The sequence below is a fragment of the Lepidochelys kempii genome, chromosome 1 (assembly GCF_965140285.1).
Source record: "Lepidochelys kempii isolate rLepKem1 chromosome 1, rLepKem1.hap1, whole genome shotgun sequence".
NCBI lineage: Eukaryota > Metazoa > Chordata > Testudines > Cheloniidae > Lepidochelys > Lepidochelys kempii.
Window position 1 is genome coordinate 116,045,376 of NC_136380.1, and position 13,616 is coordinate 116,058,991.

Sequence of the window (13,616 nt, forward strand, 5' to 3'; positions counted from 1 at the left end):
AGCCCTTTTAGAACCGGTTGTTCCGCGAGGGACAACCAGTTCTAAAAGGGCTTCTAAATTTAACAACCGGTTCTAGTGAACCGGTGGGAACCAGCTCCAGCCCACCACTGGGGATAACTAAGTATAACACAGTCAGACAATGAAAGAACCCAATTTCCAAAGGTAAACTATATTTTCCATGCTGCCTTTTAACTATCATGTAGTGGGTCACTGGTTTCTGAAAACATTTCAAAGCTAGTGTAGATCAACTCTGTCCTTGATAGGAACTGAATGGCTGGCCTACATATAGAGCCAAGTATGTGTGAACAATCTAGTGGAGGATGCTAGGATTCCATTACTGGAAGCCACCATTAAGAAACATACTCAGACTGAAAAATAAACTGGAAATAGCACAAGAAAATTTGATAGTGTCATTTGTCATTAATTTTCTGAATCTCTGGGTACACAGAATTGTCTTTAAAATCCCCCAATATGCTTGCTTATGCAGTCTAAGTCATCCTTATCAGCTACAATAACAGAGATGATGGAGAGGAAAACTGGTTAACACACAAAAGGCTATCCCTTGTATAGTTTTAACATTCCCCTGTCACTGTGTATTATGGAATGATAATAATGCTTTATCTGCCATGTTCCTACAGAAAAGCTATTCTGAGAAATAGGAGTTTAACAGTAATAATATTAGAAACATTTTCTAATATTATTTATCATTTTAAATGATATCATTTATCATTTTCTAATAGCAGATCGCTGCTATTCCATACCACTGCCCTCACAGCCATTCATCTTCTTCTTAGCATATGTGCAACATGCCTCAGGTGGCACGTGACCAGGATTCATCACCGAATTTGGTCCGCTAGTTGGATCATTAGCTTCCCCGGCCTGGGCCAGGTACTGACAGGGAGTGCGACGTGAACATTGATCCATGCCCCCTACCGCCGTTCATTTGATACCCCTATTTGCTGACTGTAGCGCAGTGGCTTTCAAAGAGGGGTATGCGTACCCCTAGGGGTACGCAGAAGTGTTCTGGGGGTACATCAACTCATCTAGATATTTGCCTAGTTTTACAACAGGCTACATAAAAAGCACTCAGGCAGTCAGTACAAACTAAAATTTCATACAGACAATGAAATTGTACTGTATATGCTATACACTGAAATGTAATTACAATATTTATATTCCAACTGACTTATAAGTATATGGTAAAAGTGAGAAAGTAAGCAATTTTTCAGTAATGTGCTGTGACACTTCTGTATTTTTAATGTCTCATTTTGTAAGCTAGGAATTTTTAAGTGAGGTGAAACTTGGGAGAACACAAGACAAATCAGATCCTGAAAGGGATACAGTGGTCTGGAAAGGTTGAGAGCCACTGACATAGAGCACACAGGAGTAGAGAGCCCAGAAGCATGGGAGAACAAAATTCAGTGGCAGCAGATACCTTAGCAAAGAAGCAACTTAAAAAACTGCATTACTGTTTGCAGCTATCCCACCATCTTTGCTCTGAACCAGTAAGATCTCACAAACTGAGCTGAGGCTGCTGTACAGTTCTTGGATGGGAGACCTCTACAACAGCAGTTCTCAGCCCAGGGCCCCAAGCAGGGCTACCATTAGATTTGCTGGTACCCCGTGCAGAAAGCCAAAGCCCCAGTATGTGGGGCTGAAGCCCAGGGCTGCGAGCCCCGCCACCTGGGACTGAAGCCAAAGCCTCAGCAATTTAGCATGAGGCCCCAAGCAATTTCCCTGCTTGCTATCATCTAACACTGGCCCTGGTTTTATATACAGAAGAATAGCTAGTTTCAGAGTAACAGCCATGTTAGTCTGTATTCGCAAAAAGAAAAGGAGTACTTGTGGCACCTTAGAGACTAATCAATTTATTTGAGCATGAGCTTTCATGAGCTACAGCTCACTTCATCGGATGCATACTGTGGAAACTGCAGCAGACATTATATACACACAGAGATCATGAAACAATACCTCCTCCCACCCCACTGTCCTGCTGGTAATAGCTTATCTAAAGTGATCATCAAGTTGGGCCATTTCCAGCACAAATCCAGGTTTTCTCACCCTCCGCCCCCACCCCACACAAACTCACTCTCCTGCTGGTAATAGCCCATCCAAAGTGACAACTCTCTTCACAATGTGTATGATAAACAAGGTGGGCCATTTCCTGCACAAATCCAGGTTCTCTCACCCCCTCACCCTCCTCCAAAAACCACACACACAAACTCACTCTCCTGCAGGTAATAGCTTATCCAAAGTGACCACTCTCCCTACAATGTGCATGATAATCCAGGTGGGCCATTTCCAGCACAAATCCAGGTTTTCTCACCCCCCCCCATACACACACAAACTCACTCTCCTGCTGGTAATAGCTCATCCAAAGTGACCACTCTCCCTACAATGTGCATGGTAATCCAGGCGGGCCATTTCCAGCACAAATCCAGGCTCTCTCACCCCCCCACCTTTTTTTTTTAGCTGTGGCACAGGGGGGCTGTGAAGTGTTTTTGGAGAACGTTGAGCGGGGCGCAGAAAGAAAAAGGTTGAAAACCTTTGCTCTATGGAACATGTACACCTGGGACTTGTACCAGAAACATCCATATGATCTGACCACACAGCTCTGTCAGAAGTACCAAATATAAATGCCAATACTTTCAGATGAAATGGCTGACAGCTTCTGACCGTTCATGGTCACCAAAGACACTATGGGTGCTGCTTCCCTCACGCAGCAGCATGTTGCCAGCTTGCAACTGGGGCAAGAAGAAAATGGGGACACCTTCCATAAATTCTGGCAGTTTGCTTTTTCATTTGAGGGGAAGGGATTAGGATTTTTGTTAAAGGGTTAGATTTTGGGTATTATCTCTACTTTACAGTTGGAAAAAGTGGACAGGTTAAAACCATTGCGAAGTCAAGGCTAAGATTCTGGAGTTCTTGGGCTCCTCACTCTGCTAAACACTCTAGAACATCTTCGAGTTACAGTGGTGGGCAGCCTGCGACCTATGGGCCACATGCGGCTCATCAGGGTAATCTGATTGCGGGCCGCCAGACATTTTGCTGATGTTGACTGTCCGCAGGCACGGGGCCATGCAGCTCCCACTGGCCACGGTTCACCGTTCCTGCTATTAGTGGAGTTAGGGCCAGATTTTTAAAGGTTTTTAGACACTTGAAGATGCACCTGGTGGGAATTTCAAAGGCACCACATCTTCAGGTGCCTAAAAACCTCTAAAAATAGTGACCTAGTAGTGCCACTGAGTTCAATGGGAGTAATCAAGTACTATTCAGCAGGAGTGAGAGTGACAGAACTGGGGTAAAAAATTATTAACAAATGTGCATTTTTAGTGATAGGTATTAAATTACTCTGATAAGATATGCTCTTGGCAGCATGACCCATCCATGAGATCATGAGATGGGGTTTTGGATTAGGCCCCTGAAGACATAATTTATACCCTGAAGCTATGGAAAACTTTGGATAATTACTGCAACACGTGGAAGGGTCATCCACAGCAAACAGCTGACCTCATTTTACTAACTCTTCTCATCGGTATTAACATTAGATCCATACAACATTAGTGACTGAAGGAAAACAAATGGACAGGACAGAAAACTTCCAGGGCGCCCGCCCTGGTCTTCACCCGGTGGGAGGAGGTATTGTTTCATATTCTCTGTATATATATAAAGTCTGCTGCAGTTTCCACAGTATGCATCCGATGAAGTGAGCTGTAGCTCACGAAAGCTCATGCTCAAATAAATTGGTTAGTCTCTAAGGTGCCACAAGTCCTCCTTTTCTTTTTGCGGATACAGACTAACACGGCTGTTACTCTGAAACCCATAATTATACAGTTTATTATTGAGTGAAATGGGATTTTTTTTTTTAAGAGCTGGCACTAGAGCCCGTCCAGCCCCGGTACCCTTTGCACTACCCCACGAAGAAAGAAGAGAGCGGGGTACTGACCGGCGCAGATCCTTGGCTCCTCGTGGACGGACGACGGATCACTCAGGGAGGGTCTGTGTGGGTGCAGCTGCTCACCACGATTTCCGCCCTGGTCCACCCGCCAGGCGGCGGCGGCTGCCCCAGGGAACACAGTCAGAGGGGGCAGACCCACAGCTCGCTGGCCCTCGGCGCTGGAGGGCCGCCTGGTCACCCTCCCGCCCACGGGCAGTGACACAACCAGCCCCGGCCCAAACTCTGTACGGGGGCAGCCGCCCACCCCGCTACAGAGCCCAGCTCGCGGGGCTCAGGCCAAGGCCACTTACAGCGGCTGCGGCGGGCGAGGCAGGAGCGAGCGAGCCCGGCGCTCGGCAGCCCGCCCAAGCCGCGGGGTTATTTCCAGCCTGGGGAACAGCTGGCGTCCCCGGAGCACGGGGCGGGCCCGCGAGCGCCCGGGCAGGGGGAGAGCGCCCCCTCCCCGGCCTCCCGCCGGTCCGCCAGGGAGAGGGCGGCAATCCTCGGGGGCGGTGGGAGGAGAGGCAGAGGCAGGTCATGACTCATCACAGCGCCCTGCTCTGGGGGATGTGACTTTTCCCCCGGCTCGCTGACCTGCCACAGGTGGGGCGGCAGCAAGTGCATTGTATGCCAGGGAGCCCCCCCTCCTCCCCGCCCCAGCAGAGCGCCTCTTGGAACCCACCTGTTCCTGCCCCCCCCCCCCCAGGCTGTAGGTTTAAACGTGAAGCAAAACAAGAACAGGATTTCTAGGCTGCGATGCAGGCACCGAGGAAAGAGCAGTGAGCTTCAAGTCCCGAGCCTGATGAATAACTTAAAAATCAGCTAGATACTATGCTCCTCATACATCCTGAAATTCATGCTAGTCAACGAACATATTTATACATAATGAATCAGCCCAGCTCCAGCTTTCATATACATGTGACATTTAAATGATATCGATTTTAAGGTCAGAAAGGGCCATTATGATCATTTAGTCCAGTGGCTCTCAGCCTTTCCAGATTACTGTACCCCCTTTGTACCCCAAGTTTCACCTACTTACAAACGACTTGCTTACAAAATCAGACATAAAAATACAAAAGTGTCCCAGAACACCATTACTGAAAAATTGCTTACCTTCTCCTTTTATATAATTATAAAATAAATCAATTGAAATGTAAATATTGTACTTACATTTCAGTGTACTGTATATAGAGCAGTAGAAACAAGTGATTGTATGAAATTTTAGTTTGTACTGACATCACTAATGCTTTTTATGTAGCCTGCTGTAAAACTAGACAAATATCTAGACGAGTTGATGCACCCCTTGGAAGACCTCTGTGTACCCCCAGGGGTATGCGTACCCCTGGTTGACACCATTGATCTAGTCTGACCTTCTCCATAACACAGGCCAAAGAATTTCATCCAGTCAAGACCATCAACTTGTGTTTGAACTAGAATATATCTTCATAGAGCAGGGGTGGGCAAACATTTTGGCCTGAGGGCCACATCGGGGTTCCAAAACTGTATGGAGGGCCGGGTAGGGAAGGCTGTGCCTCCCCAAACAGCCTGGCCCCGCTCCTTATCTGCCCCCCTCAGAACGCCTGACCCATCCACCTGCCCCTGCTTCTTGCCCCCTGACCGCCCCCTTAAGGGACCCCCACTTCTAACTGCCCCCCAGGACCCCACCCACTATCCAACCCCGTTGCTCCCTGTCCCCTGACTGCCCCAACCCCTATCCACACCCCCGCCCCCTGTCAGGCCCCTGGGACTCCCATGCATATCCAATCACCCCTTTTCCCTGTCCCCAGAACCTCCACCCCATCCAACTGCTCCCTGCTCCCTGTCCCCTGACTGCCCCCGGGATCCCCTGCCCCTTATCCAACCCCCACTCCCCCGCAGTCCCCTTACCATGCCGCTGAGAGCGGCAGGACTGGCAGCCACGCTGCCCGGCTGGAGCCAGCCACGCCACTGTGTTGCCTGGCAGGAGCTCACAGCCCTGCCGCCCAGAGCGCTGGCAGCGCGGCGAGCTGAGGCTGTGGGTGAGGGGGGACAACAGGGGAGGGGCCGGGGGCTAGCCTCCCTAGCCGGGAGCTCAAGGGCCAGGCAGGACGGTTCCATGGGCCAGATGTGGCCCGTGGGCCGTAGTTTGCCCACCTCTGTCATAGAGAGTCATCCAGTCTTAATTTAAACATATAAATAAAACATACTTTTATACATCACTGTAGATATAATGTGATCCTTGTCAGAATGATTTAGTGTGGAAATATTGTGGAAGATGTTGAATAAGTGTGTCTGCTATTATTGGAGCAGCTGGCTTCAGGATTATCGAGGTCAACTGGTGAACCTGACCAGCACTTCTTCCCCCCGAAAACAAACAAACAAAACAAACAAACAGTTCTGATTTCAGATTCGTTCGCTCTGGTACTGGCATACAAAAGGTATATGACAACTTGCAGGCAATGATGATATTCTGCTACTTTCACTGGCTGGCACCCTTAAAATATTTTTTAAAATACCTAATGCACTGAGGTGTGTCAAGTAGCTTTTGCACCATCTGATGTGTGATAAACATGACATTACTCACAATCAGAAATCTAAGCCTACAGAATGTAAAGATTAAAAGAAAAGCATTTTTCTTTAAATGAATGTAGTCAATGTGCTTATTAGTTTGCTGCAGCAGCAGGAGGGAGTGGGTGGGTATTTCAATGCTGGCACATTTCTATTTGGCAACAGTGAATAGCATGAGTGTTTGCAGATAGTGCTCTGTGGAATCCCCAGATTCTGCAGATTTCCCTACCAATTTTGTCTCAAGATAATTAAGATTTTTAAATAATAAAAGAAAAAGTTAAAGAGGAAGTGCAAGCTCCAGCTGGATCAAATGAATTTTAAAAACACTTCAATTTTTTTTTACACAGTACTGCCTTCAAATTAAAAATTATGATTAAAACGCAATTTTGCTCTGAAAAGTAGCTATGTAAAAATGACACCTGCTTCCTCTGCTTCCTGTGTCTATCCAGAGTTGTATCTACTTACTTTAGTGATTTAAAAAATACTGTAGTGTGTATTAGTCTTTACAGCTGTTGACAGTGCAGAGCCAACATGGTTATGGGACAGTGAGCCAGATTGTTTCTGGTTTACACACCAACAAAACTTGTCCACACTGGGGATTTGCCTAATTGCAGCCATCTCCACCTCCACTGTCTTCAAATTCTGCCTTCTCTTTCAAGCAAGGGTAAACGCCACCAGCACAAACAGCAGTTTTGCTTGTTTAGTGAGTCTCACCAGTTCAGCTACACCATTGCTTAGTCACTAATGGCTGTAATCATGGCAAACATCCAGCATAGACAAGGCCTCAGACCCTAGCCTTGCAAATTGGTCTCCAAAAGTGAACTTTGCGTCACATGGAGCTATTCACTTTAAAGAAGTGCAAGTGTAGAGGCTGTCTGCAGGATTGAGGCCTACACTTAGAGGGCCAAGGCTTCAGATGAAGGCAATGCGGTTTTTCAGAGATATAACTGAAGGCAGAATTTGAAGACACTGGAGTAGCACAAATGTAAAGAGGGGCAGAATTTTGGCCTGAAGACTCCTTATCAGTGGTGATGTTGCACAAACAGTATAGAACCCAGATTGACTTTCAGATCCCAGTTTGTTTACATTGTTTACATTACATTACATATGGTTTACATTAAAAACAACATCTTTTAATTTATTAGCTGAGCAAATTGTATCAATAAGCCATTAAGAGAACAAGTCCTGCAAAGGGAAGAAGGAAAGTTCCGAGTCCTTGCAACAACTGAGCTCTACACATGCTTGACTAAACAGAATGTGACCAATACATTCTGAGAAATCTCCTTCTGTCCATCTAGAAAACCATCCCAAGGAAGAGGGGGAAAAAAACCCCAAACCATGCTCATGTGGTTCTTCTGCACTCCAGATAGAATTCTAAGGAATTCAGACGTGTCAACTTGATCATGGTTGTAGTGAGAGATGTGCAGCTACTTCAATAAAACCAGGTGAAGAGGCTTAAAATAGAAGGACAGAAAGGTGCCCATAGGGGAACAGAAGCCTGGCATTTTAACCATGGAGGCCATATACAAAACTATGCTTAACAACGATCAATAGATGTAGGATAGGTGCACAACTAGCCTGATAATAGCACCTAAGGTTAAAACATAAATCATAGCACTCACCTTTTCTACAGGTCCACTGCTACACGCTTTTATGTTGCACTGTCATTAGCATCTCTCACCTCACCTGGATCAATCTTTGGCCTTCACAATGTTCCAGTAGTATCATTATCCCAAAAAATTATCTACATATAATTTAGAACAGTGGTTCTCAAACTTTTGTACTGGTGACCCCTTTCACATAGCAAACCCCTGCGTGCGACCCCCCCTTATAAATTAAAAATAGTTTTTTATATATCTACCACCACTATATATGCTGGAGGCCAGGGCCCGCTCTACAGTTTTTGCCATCCCAAGCTGTGAAAAAAACTGCTGCCACGGATGGCAAAAGGAAGAAGCTGCCGCCAATTTGCCGCCATGGCCGACAAAGGGGAGAAGCTGCCACCGAATTGCCGCTGCGGCCGGATGAACTTCCGCCCCTTTCTAACTGCTACTCCAAGCACCTGCTTGGAAAGCTGGGACCTGGAGCCGGCCCTGCTGGAGGCAAAGCGGGGTTTGTGGTGGAGGCTGACAGCTCACCCCCCCCCATGTAATAACCCTGCGACCCCCTGAGGGGTCCTGACCCCCAGTTTGCAAACCCCTGATTTAGAGCAAGATCTGGGATTTCACCAGTCAGTGGGCATGTCTGATAAAAGCATGCCAGAATTTCTTTACATGGTTATATTTCACTCACTTTATAATCACAGAATTTAGAGATGAGATAGTCCTAGTAAGTCATCTAGTCTAGCTCCTTTCCAGTGCAACATTGCATACTACCATTTCAAAATGTCCCAATCAGTGATGTGTCCATCACTTCCCTTGGAGATTATTCCACAGCCAATGGATCTAACATTCAGGGAATCTGTCATGATATCCAGGCTTAACTTTCCTATTCTTAATTTCATCCAGGTTTGCCCAGTTTGATTACTGTAAATAATTTCTCTCCTTCCTCAGAGCTTAGCCACTCTTGTGTTCACACTCTTCAAATATTTGCAGACTGTACCTCCTCCCACCAAGTTACTCATGTTTAGCACTTTACTTTTTCCTCTGGAATCCATCCTTCCACCCTTTTGGATATTTTTCTTGCTCTGGCATCTTCCTTTTGAAGATAAGGCTGTTCAGAGACTAGCTTTGGGGAGAGGCTTCGCAAAGACTGCCATTATCAGAGGCAAGGGGGACTCCTGTGAACACCCACCACAAAGATGCCATCTTCTAAGGGTGAGAGACAGACATATACATTTTTAGATGTTTATCTTTAAAGTTCACCCATCACTAGTCTCAGTCTACAGAGAACAAATGGAATGACATGCAAATCTAACAATGCTTTACCCTGGGAGATGCTCCCTCTAGTCCAGAGATGAGACACATTAACAGAGTGGTATGAGGTAGCCTGCAGTGCCATCTGTGCTATGCCTGTCCTGTGCATAGATAAAAGACTTTACTCTCCAAAGCTGTGAATTTATTACCTTTCACTCAGTGCACATTTTTTCTTAGAAAAAGCAGGTTTGAAAGGCGGAGGATAATGGATCTTGCTATTTTCATCAAGTTACTCTCCTAATTTTCTACTCCTTTATAGGAATCACGTAAAGGTCCTTGAGGTTCTTTTATTTCTCTAGTGACAAAGAAGGCATCATAGTTCCCTTTTATGCAAAAAAGCCAAAATACAAGACACACACCTGACAGTAGAAGAAAGCCTGTTCTATCTCACTGACATCTTCTTTTACCACATATCTATCTAACTATCAGCCCATTCCTGCAGTATCTGACCACCTTTTAATCCTTCATTTATCCTCAAAACTGTCCTATGAGGTTGGGAAGTACTCAATTGATCTTTAAGTACAGATGGGGAACTGAGGCCAGAAAGGCTAAGGGGCAGATCCTCAAGTGGTGCAAATCCACTGACTTCATTGGAGCGCTATAGATTAACTCCAGCTGAGAGTCCGGCTCAGAATGATTTGCCCAAGATCACACAGGGAGTCTGCAGATGGAACAAGGCATTGGACCTTGGTCTCTTAAGTTGCAGAGTAGAAACCTGTCACTGGACCATCATTCTTTTCTTACATAAATTTGAGGTTCCAAATCAATCCAAGCAATTCAACTCCCTCCTTCAAAACTAAAGCACAGTTTCAGTTTCCAGACAAAAGGCTTTCATTACATGCCATTACTAATGCAAACTAGTTAATACAAATATAATAGTCCAGTGAAAAAAGAAACAGTCATCCTTAATTCTTATGTTTATAATATGCTAGGTGAATGTTGTAGCATTAAGTGAATGGTGCTGTTTTGTTTTCGAAAATCTGCTTCCTCTTCTTTCCACCCCCGAAAGGAAACTGAGGGCTGGTCTACACTAAAGTTGTAAGTCGACCTAAGTTATGCTTCTTCAGTTACATAATTTACGTAACTTAAGTCGATGTAACTTAGGCCAATTTAAGCAGTGTCTACACTGCGCTGTGTCAATGGAAGACACTCTCCTGCTGACTTACTTTATGCTTCTCGGGGGGCTGGAGTACAGAAGTCGATGGAAGAGCACTATGCTATCAACTTAGTGGGTCTTTACCAGACCTGCTAAATCAACACTGCTACATTGATCACACCAGTGCCAATTTAGCCGTAAGTATAGACATGCCCTAATACTGTGAAATACTGCATTATTATGGTCAGGTGCATGAAATTACATCTTAAGGAAAAAACCAAAGAACTGTTCATTTTGGCAAAATACTATATGTTATCTGTGGTGTTTCCAGCTATCATGAATGCCCCTTTGACGAAAAAAGAGTCAGCTAGTACATTTTTCTGACATTATTCTTTCTTTATTTTCATTTTAAACCATACATAGGAGGACTTCACCCATTGCACTTCCAATATTTAGAACACAGGAATCAAATTTACACTGAACTGCTAAATCCACTACCACAGATTATGTGCATTTATACATTATGTGCATTTCTAATACATTTACATACCATAGCTCCATAGTACCTCAATTAACAAATACCCTATTTCCCCTCAAGACATCTCCTCTCCAAATACCTTAAGGAAAAGAAGAAAGTAATTGTGGAAGAAATGTTGCTCTTTTACTGTCTCTTAAAAGCTATTTCCATGCAGTTGTCCCAGATACAGTGACCAGCACCAGTATAAAGTAATATGTGCATTACACAGCTGAGGCACTAGGTAGTTGGAGTGAACATCCATAAAATGGGCCAAGGTTGTACAGACACAACTGAGACCAGAATTGGTTCTCTATCACATCACTTAGGCAGACAAGGTATGTTATACCGTGTGCACATTATGAATGATAGCATAGTGTCACATTTGTGCACAGAAAAAGACATCATCAGGCACTAAGTACATCAAACCACCTAGGTAACCAAGGCACTACTGACATTTATGAGGCCATAAATATGCTCAGTTAGAGGAAGCAGACTCAGGAAACAGGCTTTTTTTTTTTTTAATTTTCAGAGCTGAGATACAAATGAAACAGCCACACAGTATTTCCATCTCCTTTATTCCATGCATACTTTATTTGGGCAGAATATTTAAAATCATATCTTACAAAATGCTAGTCTAACAATTGTAATTTTGGAGTGACAGTTCTTGTATGGTATATTTCTTACTCATGTATTTTATGGCCATCAATTATATATAATAGCCGTGAAAATCATTGTGTAGGTGTAGTACACTAATGTATATACATTCCAGCCAAAAAGCTACAATCCACATATATTAAGCTCCTTGTATAGAAAGTTTCCCCCCCTTTCTTTAGATTTTCTGCTGCTCTACTTGATGACTAGCAATAAAATGGGTAAACAGAGCTCCAAGGGAAATGAAAACTACATCTGCCGAACATTCAGAGCCCCTGCCAAAATACACAAGGTGGATAATTTGCATGCAGTATGTAAAAAGTAGTTACGCCGCTTTCTTCCTACTCTTTACATCTCCATAAAACATAATAATGGATTTCTAATTATACATCTGAATAATAAGGAAGCAGCAAGAACAGTTTGAGGAGGAAAATGGCACAAGGGGAAAAAAATGAACCAAAGGAACAAATGAAATGAGGGCAATGACATGATTCAGAAGATGCTTTAAATGGTTGTGTAATAGACATTTTGAAGCACACATTTTCTTAGGCTTCTTCATAGCGGTTTTAATTTTTGACATCTGTCTTCACAGTGAAGGGATGAGTATTATCTACAGAGACGGATAAAGAGAGCTGCCTTCATGTTTATTAGAATAAATATTAGATTCTTAAACAGGCTTTATGCGGGGGAGGGGAGAATAGATTTATGCAGCATGCAAGCTGCGTCAAAAACTAAGTGTGAACACTGAAAATACTAATTCTTTTCCTTTAAGGAATATGTCAGTGATCTCTAACATGTTGCAAAACACTACATGCTTCCAGGAGAACGAGCCACCTTCACAGAGAGGTTTAACAGAGACTGCTTCCCCTATCCACAAAGGAGCCTATAACCATATCTGCCACCGGGCTGGAACCCACACCACAGACTGTTCTTAATCATGTTCTAAAACTGGATCTCCTCTAATGGGCTCTGCAGATCATTCGTGACCTTTTGCAATAGCTGCTAGATGTAATAGATGTAATCATCTGGTGGAGAAGGCGACTAAGGAGTCATGCGGTCATCTGGAGATGATTAGAGAGCCACTGTTGGGACAGTCAGTATTGGCAGAACTGAGTCCAGCTCTTCCTCCTTGTGCACTGATGGTTCCAGTTGATGAGAGGGGAGGAGTGATATGACCACCTAAAGGGATCCAGCCACCTGTCAGAGGGATCCTAAGGACCCCAATTAGGTCAGAGGAAGGATCCATCAGTTGCGGTGGGCCCCATAGGAATCAGTACCAACAGTCCCTGGGGGCATTGTATCTGGAGGCATAGTAAGCATAGCCTCTTGACTGTCTGTCAGGACTCTTATGACTCCTTGGAGATACTGGTGCAGCTATCTCCTCTGACTCCTCCAGTGCCAAGGACGGTTTTCTAAACCTGGAGCAGTATCCCTGATCGAGTGATGTGGCTTTGTGGCTTTTATTTTGTCAAAAATAAGCAGGAAGGCTGAATCAACTGTCCCTTTTTTGGACTGGTTGGTGGCTAAACAAGCCAATCTAAGCTGCATAAGCTCTCTGACATGGGTCTCACATAAATTAAAGCCCTTATTTATCTTGTTGATTTCCACAGTGTGCCTGTCACAATTTCTAGGACACACACCCACATTTAAAAAAAGCAATATAATAGAAACAAGTCTCACCCTCACCGCTACAAAGGAAATACACTGGGCCCACCTCTTCAGGGAACCTCGAGTAAATAAATGGGACGGGCAGCACGTCATGAAGGTCAACAAACTGGGGGCTTGTCAGCTCAAAGGGGAAAAGCTGATTCCAGAGTCAAGAACTCTCTGCACAGAATACCCTGCCCTTAGGCATGCAAGTCTAAGGACTTATCTCAGTATTACCACTCTCAACCATTCTGAAATCAGCCTACAAAAATAATGAAATTGGCTTAAAAATCATGAGATTTTAAA

At 44.5% G+C, this 13,616-nt stretch overlaps 1 protein-coding gene across 3 annotated transcripts in view; it reads right to left on the minus strand.

Moving 5' to 3' along the window:
- The window catches only part of GPR45 (G protein-coupled receptor 45), a 35,049-nt gene extending 30,636 nt beyond the window's left edge, over positions 1–4,413 (minus strand). For all 3 annotated transcript variants that reach the window (XR_013636070.1, XM_073351395.2, XM_078853790.1), the window contains exon 1: positions 3,947–4,413. The gene's annotated coding sequence lies outside the window, so the exon portion shown is untranslated. The remainder of the gene's footprint in view (positions 1–3,946) is intronic.
- Positions 4,414–13,616: the final 9,203 nt, after the last annotated feature.